Genomic DNA, 14,946 nt, shown 5'->3' on the forward strand with positions numbered 1-14,946 from the left:
TTAGGGTTCATATGAATTTATGATGGATTGGCTTGTTTGATCGATAATTACAAGAATAGAAACTGTTAATTGAGTTGGTAAAACTTGGAAACTACTAAATGGATTGTAACTAACTAGCATGATTTCCGGAATGATAAGGCCGATGGCACAAGGCCTCCTGTCACACAAATGGCCCAATCGCACAAGATCAGATCATTCAAGATCTGATCCAAACGTACAAGCTACTCGCACAAGCCGGACACACAAAGTTAATCGCACAAGATGATTTCCATCGCACAAGTCCCTTGGATCGCACATGCTCTATTAGGCCGCACTAGTAACTCTGTTTTGTTTGTTTGTTGGGCTGAGGTCCGTATGTGAACTCTTTAGCTGTTGGGCCGGGTGAGAAATCTTGGGCTGGGTAATAAAGCGGATCGCACAAGGTGTAGTTAGTCGGATTGGGCCGGACAAGCCCAAGTCACATCGCACAACCCACCCAGCCGCACAAGATTGTTATTCGTTCATTCGTTATTGGGCCGATATGTTAATTGAACCTGTTATTGTTATTTGGGCCGAAGTATAGGGATCGCACAACATGTTGTGGATCGCACAAGGTTGTGCTGATCGCACAACATGTTGGGCCGATTACCAGTGGGCCTATCTAATCGCACATTGTTTGATTGTTAAAGTGTTGCCATGACCTATACGTGTTTGTAACGTGATAACTTGTGTGAAACATACGTGCTTTACCTGAACCAAACCTGACTTATATGATAATCCTGTTAGGACGTGATTGACCATTCTTAATTCAAGTAACTTTGGTATAACCTGCCGAGCAATCTCAGGTGAGTTCATTGCATTTTCTCAAGCATGCGTCCCGGTGGTTTGGGACAACTGGTAAACATTTGGAAGGGAAACATTGGGTAAACAACTTAATCGGTTTTGGTGTTTTGCCTGGAGGGCAATGGGGGTAATTAGTTGATAGCGCTATTAGGTGGGAAACCTCACACCGGGCCATAGGGACGGGGTGAACTAATTATCTGGGTTTCACTATGGTTGTTAAGAGGCACACTCCTCGGTTACGTAAGGGCGTTTTCCCTAGGGTAACTAGCGTGAACAACATAGTGGGTTGCTAAGAGGCACACTCCTCGGTTACGTAAGGGCGTATTCCCTAGGGTAACTAACATGAGCAACATCGTATCACAACATTAAATCGCATTAACATATATCTGGTAATACAACACGTTAACGAAACCTTGAACTCACCAGCGTAGTCTGACACACTTGTTTGCATGCTTGTAGGTCGTTAATCTTGGAACATGGACTTGCTATCTGGAAGTGCTGGAGTGGTCATGGATCGAAGCTATTGGATTACTTATAATTGATACATTGGTTTTGAGTTTTATTATGAAATAATTGCTAAACGACTTATCATATGCTTCCGCTATATAACTCTTTGTGAATCAATATTTTGTTTGACAATTAATCATGGCAATTAATGACATGTTTTATTTAAATATTTATCATTGGTTCAACGTGATTGGTGGCTCAGACTCTGATGTGTAACACGCCTCGCGGGGTTCCCGCAGGTGGTATTTTGGGGGTGTTACAGTTTGGTATCAGAGCCACTGGTTATAGTGAACTAGGTTTTAAAACGTTTTGTAAAACCAGACTATAACCGAACACCTTCAAGAATCGATCATGACACTCAGCTCCAGATTGCAAGGTTCGTCTCTCTCACTTTATACATTATTTGCTTAACAGTCACACACTCACAACATATATGAAATGAAACATTAAACACCATAGTGACTTGATAGTGTGACACTACTCTTCGACTCATGTGAATCATAGACCTGTGATACCATCTGTTGTGTTGTTTGTACGGGGGAAACTTCGAGCGCAAGCTAAGAGGCACTGAGATAAGCATGCAAATTGCCTTATTATTATGGGTGCACACTTAATAATAACGTGGGGTGCATGCAAGTCCCAGTGAGGCTTATCGAGCGTGAGAAGGGTTCTGCCTTATTATGTGTGAACTTGGTAGTACGTAAATATCAACCTGATACTTGATATCCATCTCGTTTCGATTTCCTGAATCGGTTCATCTCCATATATAGAATCATGAGTGGACGAGGACACGGACGTGGCAACATCAACATGACTCAGGCTGAGTTGACTGACTTAATCAATACCCGGGTGGCTGAGGCTTTAGCAGCCTATCAAGCTGGTACGGAATGTACCAAGTACTCTTTACTCTTATACCACGTACACGTCTTTTCATTCCTATAATGTGTTTCCTTCCGTCATTTAGGTCAGCAAGCGTAACCTCAACCCAACCCGCCTGCGTGCACATTCAAAATGTTTATGGACTGTAAGCCACAGACCTTCACCGGGACTGAAGGTATAACAACCCTCGGTAAAACCGACATCCTCATAATATTTCTGACACCCTAATATATTGTAAATATATTAATATATGCACCCCGTATATGAAAACCGAGCCCAAAATAGAATATAATATATAAAATAAATTAAAAACAATAAATAATAAGTTGAGGCGGGCCGCATGGGACCTCACCTCAACTTAACGCGGGCCGCGCGAGGATATAACCAGAATTCTTTGATTTTTAAGTTCAAGCGGGCCGCGTAAAGGTGTATCCAACTTAATGCGGGCCGCGAGCGACCAAGATAGTGGCGCAGCCCGGTGATGACACGTGTCATCATCGTGGCGAGTCTAGGGGGTGAGCCGGACAAGCTAGTCCGTTGACCAGGATTGACGCGGGCCGCGTAGGCCCAGCCCTAATGTCACGCGGGCCGCGAGGAAGTCCAATTACAACCCTATATAAGAAGGCAACGGGCTTTCAGTTTCCGTCGTTCACATTCTAAATCTCAAATCACAATTTCTGTAGGGAGTTATTATAGCCGGGCATTATACCCCCTAAAATAGCGAGGTTCTGCTACGATGTAAGTATTATAACCCCTGGAGACGTATTAGATACGCTGCCCGATTGATCTAGGGTTCCGTAACGGCTGTCGTGGTTCTGCCCGACGTAGTCGTTGGAATACCGTCTCGGGGAGGGTATTACTAATGTTAAAATGGGTTATTATACTAACACACGTGCCTTTGTGTAATTTATAGATTATCTCCAGGAAACCCTTACGAAAAACCTAAAACAGCAAAGTGAGTGATCCTTCTTTTTATGAACTCATTTTTGTGAGTTGATTCACTTTTTGTAAACCTTTTTGTTTACTGTTTTTACAAAACCTCACTTAAGTAAATATATATAAAGCAGTTATTGAGTATTTGTAAAGAATACAATTATAGTGGGTATGTTGGGGTTTTGTATACAAAATTGGTTACTGGCGTGGTAACATCCCATAAGTTGAGTATGACCGTACCACTGATGTTAATTGTGATGTCTTGGAAACAAATGTAATTGCGGATGTGCCCTCAATATTGCAAATTGGTTTTTACTTAAACTTGATTAAACTGGGAATCACTCACCAGTATTTCCCACTGACAAAATATTTTTAAAACGCGTTTCAGGTAACAAAATGTGAAAGCCAAATAGAAGCCAGCTGGACAGCACTGAAGGCTTGGAAAAGTGGCAATAAAGTTACCTAATAATAAAATGGATATTTTTATTCAAATAAATAGGATGTACTCCTATGAAAAGTGTGTATTGAAAACTTGGGTTTTACCCATATGTTTAATGTTATAAAACATGGTGGTTTAGTCTGATTTAATATTTCCTAACTACGGTCCTGATGAAAATTTCCGCTGCCAAATTGGATAAATAAATACGATACCACCAAAACTGGCTCACGGCCGCCCATTCCCGGGAACTAGGGATCGGGGGCTGTGACAGAAGGCGGTATCAGAGCTATGCCACTGATTCAGCCGCAGAAGTGTTCTGCTGACATCAAAATTCAAATTGTTAGGAAATAAATTACGAAAATACGTGCATAATTGTATTTACTTGTTATGTGATATCTGACTATTTGTTAGTTTACAGTATGAGTGACCAAGGACCTTCTGACGCTTATCGTCAACTGTCTGGTTCGCCTAGGAGCGAAGGCACCTCCTCTTCTCAGCCTGCCCTCTCAGGGTATTCTGCTGACACAGAAGAAGGAATCTTTGTGTTTAAGGCTCAGTCTGAAGAGCCATTTCCTCAGAAAAAGAGGGGATGGTTCAGTAGGGGAGCGCACGAGCGTAGGAAAAGAATGAAAAAGTTGCAGGAACAGCGAGTGTTAGCCGCAGCAAAAAGAGAAACTGATGCTTATAATCAGGATATGCTCAATAGGGGTATCGCTAATATCCATATTTTAGCAACCACTGCTGCTGACCCAAACCTGGAACAAATGCTAGCACCACAACCACAAAATCCTGATCAACCCATGGAAATAGAAAACCAGATAGAAATGCCTAATTTCAACCCGGAGGAAATACCTAGGGTACCTTCACCTGATCCTCTAGACCCAAACAATTACGACCCCTGGTGGGATGATGTTAGGGACTACGTGCAACAAAACCCAATACAGGAAAATGTGCCAATACCCAACTTAGGAGCTTATCCAGGGTTAGATCCTCAAGATCCCTACAACATTAGTGATGCATATGTTAGGGAAATTTTAGAGAATCCATACCCGTACCAGGCCCCTATGCCTCCGTATCAGGAACCCATACCTCAGTTTCCAAACCCAGTCCTAGAACCTGCACCCCCAATGAGTGCAGAAAATGTCCAGGAACTTAGGACTTTTGGGGAGGAAATTTTAGAAAGCAGTGATCGTATGCGACAGGTGGGAGAACGCCTCGTATGGAAATACGATGAGCGTAATATGGATTTTTGGATGAATCCATATCAGTGAAGGTGATGGTAAAAACAGTAATAATAATAATAATAATAATAATAAAATAATATATGTGTGTATGTGTTAGAAAAAAAAACTACGGATGCTTATTATTAGTATTGTAGCTTTACATTCCAGTCAGTATTGTAATTTAAATTTCAGTACTAGTGTGTAATGATGCATACTATATAAATAGAGTAAAAGTCGCAATGCTCGACGTTTTTGGTTAAACGTGCGTGTCATGTGATTGGCTATATTCAAATATTATTTGTGATATTAATATTTGGTAAATGTCTAAAATTCAGATGGCCGACGAGGGAAATCAAGATAATCTGAATAACGATAACCAGAGTAACAATAACGTGGTTAATGAGAATCCGGACAACAATAACAATGGAAACCAAATGGATAATAGTGCCGTTCAACATATAGTGGCACAAGGAATTATAGATGCAATGCCATTTATTATTCAAACGGTTCAAGAAGCGAATAATAAAAGTAAGCATAGCAGTAAACGACCAAGTGAACCGGAGCACAGCGTGAACAATGGACCTGTACTTCAAGCGCCCATTCCCAAAAGAAGAAGAACCATGCCACATGGTTGTTCTTACAAGGAATTCTGGTCCTGTAAACCAATAGAATTCTCGGGCAATGAAGGACCCATTGCAGCTCTACGCTGGATAGAGAAAACTGAGGCTGTTTTAAAAATAAGCAAATGTGCTGAAGAAGATAAGATAATGTTTGCTTCAAATCTGTTTAAAAATGCAGCCCTAGAATGGTGGAACACTATCCTCCAGTCAAGAGGAAGTGATAGGATTTATAACATGGAATGGGAGGAATTTAAGAATATGGTAGAAAGGAAATTCTGCCCTCCCAATGAAAAGGAACAGATAGCAAATAAGTTTCTAAACCTAAGAATGACCGGAGTAGACAGTAAGGGTTACACTACCACATTCTTTGAATATGCTAGGATAGTACCTACCCTTGCATCACCTGAACCGGTATTAATCTCCCGTTATATCTGGGGATTAATTGGAGAGATTAGACATGTAGTCAAGGCAGCTAGACCCCAAACCATAGAGGAAGCTGTAGAACTAGCCAATACCTTGACAGATGAGTTAGTTCGTACTAGAGAAGAAGACCAGAGGAGAAACCTAACCCAAAGGCTTACTCAAGAATTCCGTTCTGGGAATTCCAACCGTAGAAATATAGGTTCTACCTCTGCACCATACTGCAAAACCTGCAAAAAGAAGCATTCTGGAAGATGTTCTACTTACTGTAATTTTTGTAAGGTCCCAGGACACAAGGAAGAGAATTGCAAGAAGAAATCCAGTAATGGAATGTGTTTCAATTGTGGAGAAAAAGGTCACATTAGGACAAACTGTCCGAAATTGGCTCCAGCTGCAACCAACAAAAATCCTAAAAATGCTAGAGCATTCATGCTAACTGCAGACGAAGCTAGACTAATTCCGGACGTCATTGCTGGTACGTTTTTAGTTAATGATATTTTTGCTAAAGTATTATTTGACTCTGGTGCCAACCAAAGTTTTATTAATACTTCATTTTGCAAACTCCTAAATCAATCATTAACTAAACTACCACAAGAATGTCTAGTAGAAACTGCAAATGGAGAAACCATTAAAATTTCTGAAATCTTACAAGGAGCGAGAATAGAAATTTTTAATCAAAAATTTATTGCAAACCTTTACCCAATGAATCTGGTAGGATTTGATGTCGTATTAGGAATGGATTGGTTAATAGCCAATAAAGCCAATATCTTATGTGATCAAAAGTCAATTCAGATAAAATCACCAAGAGGTGAAAAGATCATAATTAAAGGAGATAAACCCTTTAGATCCACTAAATTCATCTCTGTGATGAAAACTGCAAGTTATATAAGAAAAGGATCTATAGTGTATTTGATTTCTATAATCACTAACACCAAAGGAAAAGAATTAAAAGATATCCCAGTAGTATCCCAATTTTCAGATGTCTTTCCAGAAGAATTGCCAGGACTACCGCCAGACAGGGAAGTTGAATTCAGAATTCACCTGTTACCAGGAACAGCACCGATTGCCAAAGCACCCTACCGTTTGGCACCCGCTGAAATGCAAGAACTAAAGAAACAATTAGACGAATTGTTGGAGAAAGGATTTATACAACCAAGCTCATCGCCATGGGGAGCACCGATTTTATTTGTTAAAAAGAAGGACGGATCAATGCGAATGTGCATTGACTACCGTGAATTGAACAAAGTCACGATTAAAAATCGGTACCCGTTACCGAGGATCGATGATTTGTTTGATCAACTTCAAGGAGCTCGATTTTTCTCTAAAATCGATTTAAGATCAGGATATCATCAATTAAAGGTACAGGAAGAGGATATTCCTAAAACCGCATTCAGAACAAGGTATGGTCATTATGAATTTACTGTCATGCCATTTGGTTTAACCAATGCCCCAGCCGCATTTATGGACATGATGAACCGAATATGTAAGCCATATTTGGATAAATTCATAATTGTCTTCATAGATGATATTCTCATTTACTCTAAAAGTAAAGAAGAGCATGCAAAGCACTTGCACTTACTTTTAAGTTTATTAAGAAAAGAAAAGCTTTATGCTAAGTTTTCAAAATGCGAGTTTTGGTTAGAACAGGTGCAATTTCTCGGACATTTAGTGAATCATGAAGGAATTCATGTAGATCCAACAAAGATCGAAGCAATTACTAAATGGAAAACCCCTGAGTCACCAACTGAAGTTAGAAGTTTCTTAGGATTGGCCGGTTATTATCGAAGATTTATCCGAGATTTTTCTAGAATAGCCATTCCCTTAACTAAGTTAACCTGTAAATCTGTTAAGTTTGAATGGGGACCAAAACAAGAAGAAGCCTTTAGAATTCTTAAGCAAAGATTAACCCATACACCGGTACTAGCGTTACCAGAAGGAACTGAAGACTTTGTAGTCTTTTGTGACGCTTCTAAGTTAGGTTATGGATGCGTATTAATGCAACGTCAAAAGGTTATAGCTTATGCATCTAGACAGCTTATGAGTCATGAAGGAAATTATTCGACCCATGATTTGGAATTAGGAGCCATAATTTTTGCCCTTAAGATTTGGAGACATTATCTTTATGGTAGTAAGTTTACCATATTTACGGATCATAAGAGTTTAAGATATGTCTTCGGGCAAAAAGAATTGAATATGAGACAGAGACGCTGGATGGAATTACTTAGTGATTATGATTGTGATATCCAGTATCATGCAGGAAAAGCCAATGTGGTGGCTGATGCTTTAAGTCGAAAATATCACGAAAAGTCAAAAATGGTGCGTTCTCTTAAATTAAATCTACAAGTAGATTTAAACAATCAAATTAGAAACGCACAGGAATCAGTAATCAAGGAGGATACTGAAAAATTAAAAGGAATGATTAAGGAATTAGAACAAGGAACAGATGGAATTTGGAGGTTCCATAAAAAGAGAATGTGGATACCTAAATTAGGAAATTTACGTCACCGTATATTAGAAGAAGCTCATAAGTCTAAATATACGATGCATCCAGGAAGTGATAAAATGTACCAGGATTTAAGTAAAAATTTCTGGTGGATAGGAATGAAAAGGGACATAGCAGCTTATGTTTCTAAATGTTTAACTTGCTCACAAGTTAAAGCTGAACATCAGAAACCCTCAGGTTTGTTACAGCAATTAGAAATACCAGTTTGGAAATGGGAATTGATAACAATGGATTTTGTTACCAAATTGCCTAAAACAAGGAAAGGTAATGATACAATCTGGGTGATTGTAGATAGATTAACCAAGTCAGCTCATTTCTTACCAATGAAGGAAACCTTTAGTATGGAACAATTAGCCAAATTATATGTAAACAAAATTGTTTCATTACATGGCATTCCTTTATCAATTGTTTCTGATAGAGATAGCCGTTTTACTTCTCATTTTTGGTCAAGTTTCCAAAGAACAATGGGAACCAGGCTAAATCTAAGCACCGCGTATCATCCTCAAACAGACGGACAAAGTGAAAGGACAATTCAGACAATGGAGGACATGCTTAGAGCTTGTGTAATTGATTTTGGAGGTAATTGGGACGAACACTTACCTTTAATAGAATTTTCTTATAATAACAGTTATCACACAAGTATCAATGCTGCACCATTCGAAGCACTTTATGGACGAAAGTGCAGAACCCCAGTCTGTTGGGCAGAAATTGGGGAAAAACAATTATCTGGACCTGAAGTAGTACAAGAAACAACTGACAAAATCATTCAAGTCAAGGAACGACTAAAAGCAGCACGTGATCGACAAAAGAGTTATGCCGATAACAGACGCAAACCATTAGAATTTCAAGTAGGAGATAAAGTATTGTTGAAAGTCTCTCCCTGGAAAGGAGTGGTAAGATTCATCAAAAGAGGAAAGCTAAGTCCTAGGTATATTGGACCTTTCAAAATTCTTAAAAGAATAGGACCTGTAGCTTATCAGCTACAACTGCCAGAGGAAATGGCAGGAATACATGATGTATTTCATGTATCTAATCTCAAAAAGTGTTTAGCTGATGAATCACTCGTAGTACCTCTCAAGGATATAGAGATTAATGAACAACTCAAATTTGTAGAGAAGCCTCTACAGATTGAAGATAGAAAAATTAAAAATCTCAAGCGTAAGAGATTAGTTCTGGTCAAAGTTAAATGGGACTCCAAAAGAGGACCTGAATACACGTGGGAACTGGAATCAGAAATGCAAAAGAAATATCCACACTTGTTCCAGTAGATCTCGAGGACGAGCTCTAAAACAAGGTGGGGAGGATATAACAACCCTCGGTAAAACCGACATCCTCATAATATTTCTGACACCCTAATATATTGTAAATATATTAATATATGCACCTCGTATGTGAAAACCGAGCCCAAAATAGAATATAATATATAAAATAAATTAAAAACAATAAATAATAAGTTGAGGCGGGCCGCATGGGACCTCACCTCAACTTAACGCGGGCCGTGCGAGGATATAACCAGAATTCTTTGATTTTTAAGTTCAAGCGGGCCGCGTAAAGGTGTATCCAACTTAATGCGGGCCGCGAGCGACCAAGATAGTGGCGCAGCCCGGTGATGACACGTGTCATCATCGTGGCGAGTCTAGGGGGTGAGCCGGACAAGCTAGTCCGTTGACCAGGATTGACGCGGGCCGCGTAGGCCCAGCCCTAACGTCACGCGGGCCGCGAGGAAGTCCAATTACAGCCCTATATAAGAAGGCAACGGGCTTTCAGTTTCCGTCGTTCACATTCTAAATCTCAAATCACAATTTCTGTAGGGAGTTATTATAGCCGGGCATTATACCCCCTAAAATAGCGAGGTTCTGCTACGATGTAAGTATTATAACCCCTGGAGACGTATTAGATACGCTGCCCGATTGATCTAGGGTTCCGTAACGGCTGTCGTGGTTCTGCCCGACGTAGTCGTTGGAATACCGTCTCGGGGAGGGTATTACTAATGTTAAAATGGGTTATTATACTAACACACGTGCCTTTGTGTAATTTATAGATTATCTCCAGGAAACCCTTACGAAAAACCTAAAACAGCAAAGTGAGTGATCCTTCTTTTTATGAACTCATTTTTGTGAGTTGATTCACTTTTTGTAAACCTTTTTGTTTATTGTTTTTACAAAACCTCACTTAAGTAAATATATATAAAGCAGTTATTGAGTATTTGTAAAGAATACAATTATAGTGGGTATGTTGGGGTTTTGTATACAACATTGGTTACTGGCGTGGTAACATCCCATAAGTTGAGTATGACCGTACCACTGATGTTAATTGTGATGTCTTGGAAACAAATGTAATTGCGGATGTGCCCTCAATATTGCAAATTGGTTTTTACTTAAACTTGATTAAACTGGGAATCACTCACCAGTATTTCCCACTGACAAAATATTTTTAAAACGCGTTTCAGGTAACAAAATGTGAAAGCCAGCTGGACAGCACTAAAGGCTTGGAAAAGTGGCAATAAAGTTACCTAATAATAAAATGGATATTTTTATTCAAATAAATAGGATGTACTCCTATGAAAAGTGTGTATTGAAAACTTGGGTTTTACCCATATGTTTAATGTTATAAAACATGGTGGTTTACTCTGATTTAATATTTCCTAACTACGGTCCTGATGAAAATTTCCGCTGCCAAATTGGATAAATAAATACGATACCACCAAAACTGGCTCACGGCCGCCCATTCCCGGGAACTAGGGATCGGGGGCTGTGACAGAAGGGGCTGTGGGACTTCTGAGATGGTTCGAGAAAGCAGAGTCTGTGTTTGCTATCTGTAACTGTCCCGCTGGGGACAGGGTGAAATATGATGCGGGTACCTTGGCGGATGGTGCCCTAACGTGGTGGAACGCCCAGGTACAGTTGTTGGGCATCGAGGCAGCGAATGCCACAACCTGGGAAGACTTTAAAGAACTGATCAGGGAGGAGTACTGTCCTCGGGATGAGGTCCAAAAGTTGGAAAACGAGTACTACGACTTGAAGATGGTTGGATCTGAAGTCGAAGCGTATGTGAAGCGATCGTATGAGCTGGCCGACATGTGCCCGAACTTGTCCCGGCCTATGTCTCGGAGGATTGAGTTATTCATCAAAGGGTTGCCTCCGCGTGTGAAGAGCTTGGTCACTGCAGCCCATCTCAATGATTTGACACAGATCGTTCGTCTGACTCATAAGATAGTGGACCAAGAGGTGGAAAGCGATTCGTTACCCCCGCGTATTTCGGCTACTACTGCTGCTACACCCACTGCCACTGCGTCCGCTAATGATAACAAGCGAAAGTGGAGTGATTATGACAAAGCATCCAGTGCTGGCCAGACTCAGAAGAGGCCAGACAATAGCAACCGCAACATCAGCCAGTCGTCTTCTGTCAATCAAGGCCAGGGAAGTGGCCACAGTCAGGGTTCGTATGCAGGGAGAAAGCCACGGTGTAACAAGTGTGGCTATCATCATTGGGGGCCGTGTGGTCGGACGTGTAACAAGTGTGGTAAGCCGGGCCATGAGGCCATGGATTGTAGGACCTCACAACCCAAACACCAGCAGCAACAGAACCAGCAAAACTAGAGACAACAGGGGCAACCACCCCAGCAGAACCAAGGTTTCAGAAAGGGGTGCTATCAGTGTGGGGATGAGGGTCACTTTAAGCGGGATTGCCCTCTGTTAAACCAGAACGCTAACAACAACAACCGCCCGAATAACAACAACGCTGGAAACAACAACAACAAGGGCAACAATGGGGGAAATGGTGCTCGCGGCAGAGTGTTCCAGCTTGGAGCAGGGGATGCCAGGAATGACGGCAAAGTTGTAACTGGTACGTTTCCTGTTAACAATCGTATTGCTTCTGTATTATTTGATTCGGGTGCCGATTGGAGTTATGTGTCCCTAGAGTTTAGTCAACGATTAGGGATAACCCCAACACCTTTAGAAGTTAAACAAGTAGTAGAACTAGCAGATGGTAAAACGATAGAAGCCTCGAATGTCCTTTTTGGATGCAAACTAGATCTCGTGGGTCAGGTGTTTGACATTGACCTCCTTCCCGTTACGCTCGGTAGTTTTGACATAGTGGTAGGCATGGATTGGTTGTCTAAGCACCAAGCAGAAATTTTGCGTAAGGAGAAAGTTGTGCGTATTCCTCTCCCTGATGGGGAGTCACTGTTAGTTCAAGGGCATCGTAGTGGGACGATGGTTGGGATTATCACGGCCATGCGTGCACAGCAGTATCTACAAAAGGGGTATCCAGCAATGTTAGCGTTAGTTACCCACGCTCAGTCTGAAGAGAGTAAGATTGAGGATCTACCAGTGGTGCGAGAATTTGCTGATGTATTTCCAGAGGAGCTACCAGCGTTACCTCCTCACCGTCAAGTAGAATTTCAGATTGATCTTGCACCGGGGGCGGCTCCAATTGCTCGAGCTCCTTACCGGTTAGCACCTGGAGAGTTACAGGAGTTGTCTAATCAGCTACAGGAGTTGTTGGATAGGGGTTTCATTCGACCCAGTTCTTCGCCTTGGGGAGCCCCAGTCCTGTTCGTAAAGAAGAAAGACGGGTCATTCCGTATGTGTATCGACTATTGAGAACTCAACAAGGTGACCATTAAGAACCGCTATCCATTACCACGCATCGACGACTTGTTTGACCAGCTGCAAGGGTCAAGCTTCTATTCCAAGATCGACTTAAGATCGGGGTATCACCAGGTAAGGGTTAGGGAAGAGGATGTTCCCAAGACGGCTTTTCGAACGCGCTACGGACACTATGAGTTTTTGGTCATGCCGTTTGGATTGACCAATGCACCAGCGGTTTTCATGGACCTCATGAACCGCGTATGTAAGCCATATCTCGACGAATTTGTTATAGTGTTTATTGACGACATATTGGTTTATTCCAAGAACAAGGAAGATCACGAGCGTCACCTACGTCTCATCTTGGAACTTTTGAGAAGGGAACAGTTGTATGCGAAATTTTCTAAGTGCGACTTTTGGATTCGAGAAGTGCACTTCCTTGGGCACGTTGTTAACGAGAAAGGGATACATGTGGATCCTGCGAAGGTGGATGCAGTTAAGAATTGGGCGGCACCAAAGACTCCGTCTGAGGTGCGCCAATTTCTTGGTCTCGCAGGGTATTATCGAAGGTTCATTAAAGATTTCTCGAAAATCGCGCAACCTCTCACCTCGCTAACACAGAAGAACACGACGTACTCTTGGGGAACGAAGCAGGAAGAGGCTTTCCAAGTTCTGAAACAGAGACTTTGCAGTGCACCAATCTTGTCTTTGCCAGAGGGCACCGAAGATTTTGTGGTATATTGTGACGCGTCAATTCAGGGTCTCGGTTGCGTGTTGATGCAACGCGAAAAGGTGATAGCTTATGCTTCTCGTCAGCTGAAGGTGCACGAAAAGAACTACACGACACACGACTTGGAGTTAGGAGCGGTGGTATTTGCGTTGAAGATTTGGAGGCACTATCTGTACGGTACCAAATGCACCATCTACACCGACCATAGGAGTCTCCAGCACATCTTCGACCAGAAAGAATTGAATATGCGACAGCGACGATGGGTGGAATTATTGAACGATTATGAATGTGCCATCAAGTATCATCCGGGCAAGGCGAACGTTGTAGCTGACGCCCTCAGCAGAAAGGATAATGCACCTAGGCGTGTGCGAGCATTGCAACTCACGATCCAGTCCAACCTTCCTTCCCAGATACAAGACGCTCAGTTAGAAGCGTTGAAACCAGAGAACGTTCGAGCTGAAGCTTTACGTGGCTCGAGGCAACGACTAGAACGAAAGGGAGACGGTGCTTACTACGTAACTGGACGCATTTGGGTCCCACTCTTTGGCAACTTACGAGAACTTGTAATGGAAGAGGCACATAAATCACGCTACTCTGTACATCCTGGATCAGATAAGATGTACCACGACTTCAAAACTACCTACTGGTGGCCTAGCATGAAAGCTCACATAGCAACCTACGTCAGCAAATGTTTAACTTGTGCCAAAGTCAAAGCAGAACATCAAAAGCCCTCAGGTCTACTGCAGCAACCAGAGATACCCACATGGAAGTGGGAACAGATCGCCATGGATTTTGTGACAGGATTACCTAGAACTCAGGCTGGGAACGATACCATTTGGGTGATTGTTGACCGCCTCACGAAGTCAGCACACTTCTTAGCAATCAAGGAAACAGACAAGTTTTCTCAACTGGCAGCAATCTACCTTAAGGAAGTGGTTTCTAGGCACGGGGTGCCAACTTCTATCATTTCAGACCGAGATCCGCGTTTCACTTCAGAGTTATGGCAGTCAATGCACAAATCGTTCGGTTCCCAACTCGACATGAGTACCGCTTATCACCCGCAGACAGATGGCCAAAGCGAGCGCACCATCCAGACACTTGAAGATATGCTTCGGGCATGCGTACTCGACTTTGGAAAAGGATGGGAGAAGCACCTACCGTTGATAGAATTCTCCTACAACAACAGCTACCACTCAAGCATTAAGGCAGCTCCGTTCGAAGCACTGTACGGACGGAAATGCCGTTCACCTCTCTGTTGGCACGAGGTGGGTGATAGTC

Source organism: Helianthus annuus, chromosome 17, assembly GCF_002127325.2.
Source record: "Helianthus annuus cultivar XRQ/B chromosome 17, HanXRQr2.0-SUNRISE, whole genome shotgun sequence".
Classification (NCBI taxonomy): domain Eukaryota; kingdom Viridiplantae; phylum Streptophyta; class Magnoliopsida; order Asterales; family Asteraceae; genus Helianthus; species Helianthus annuus.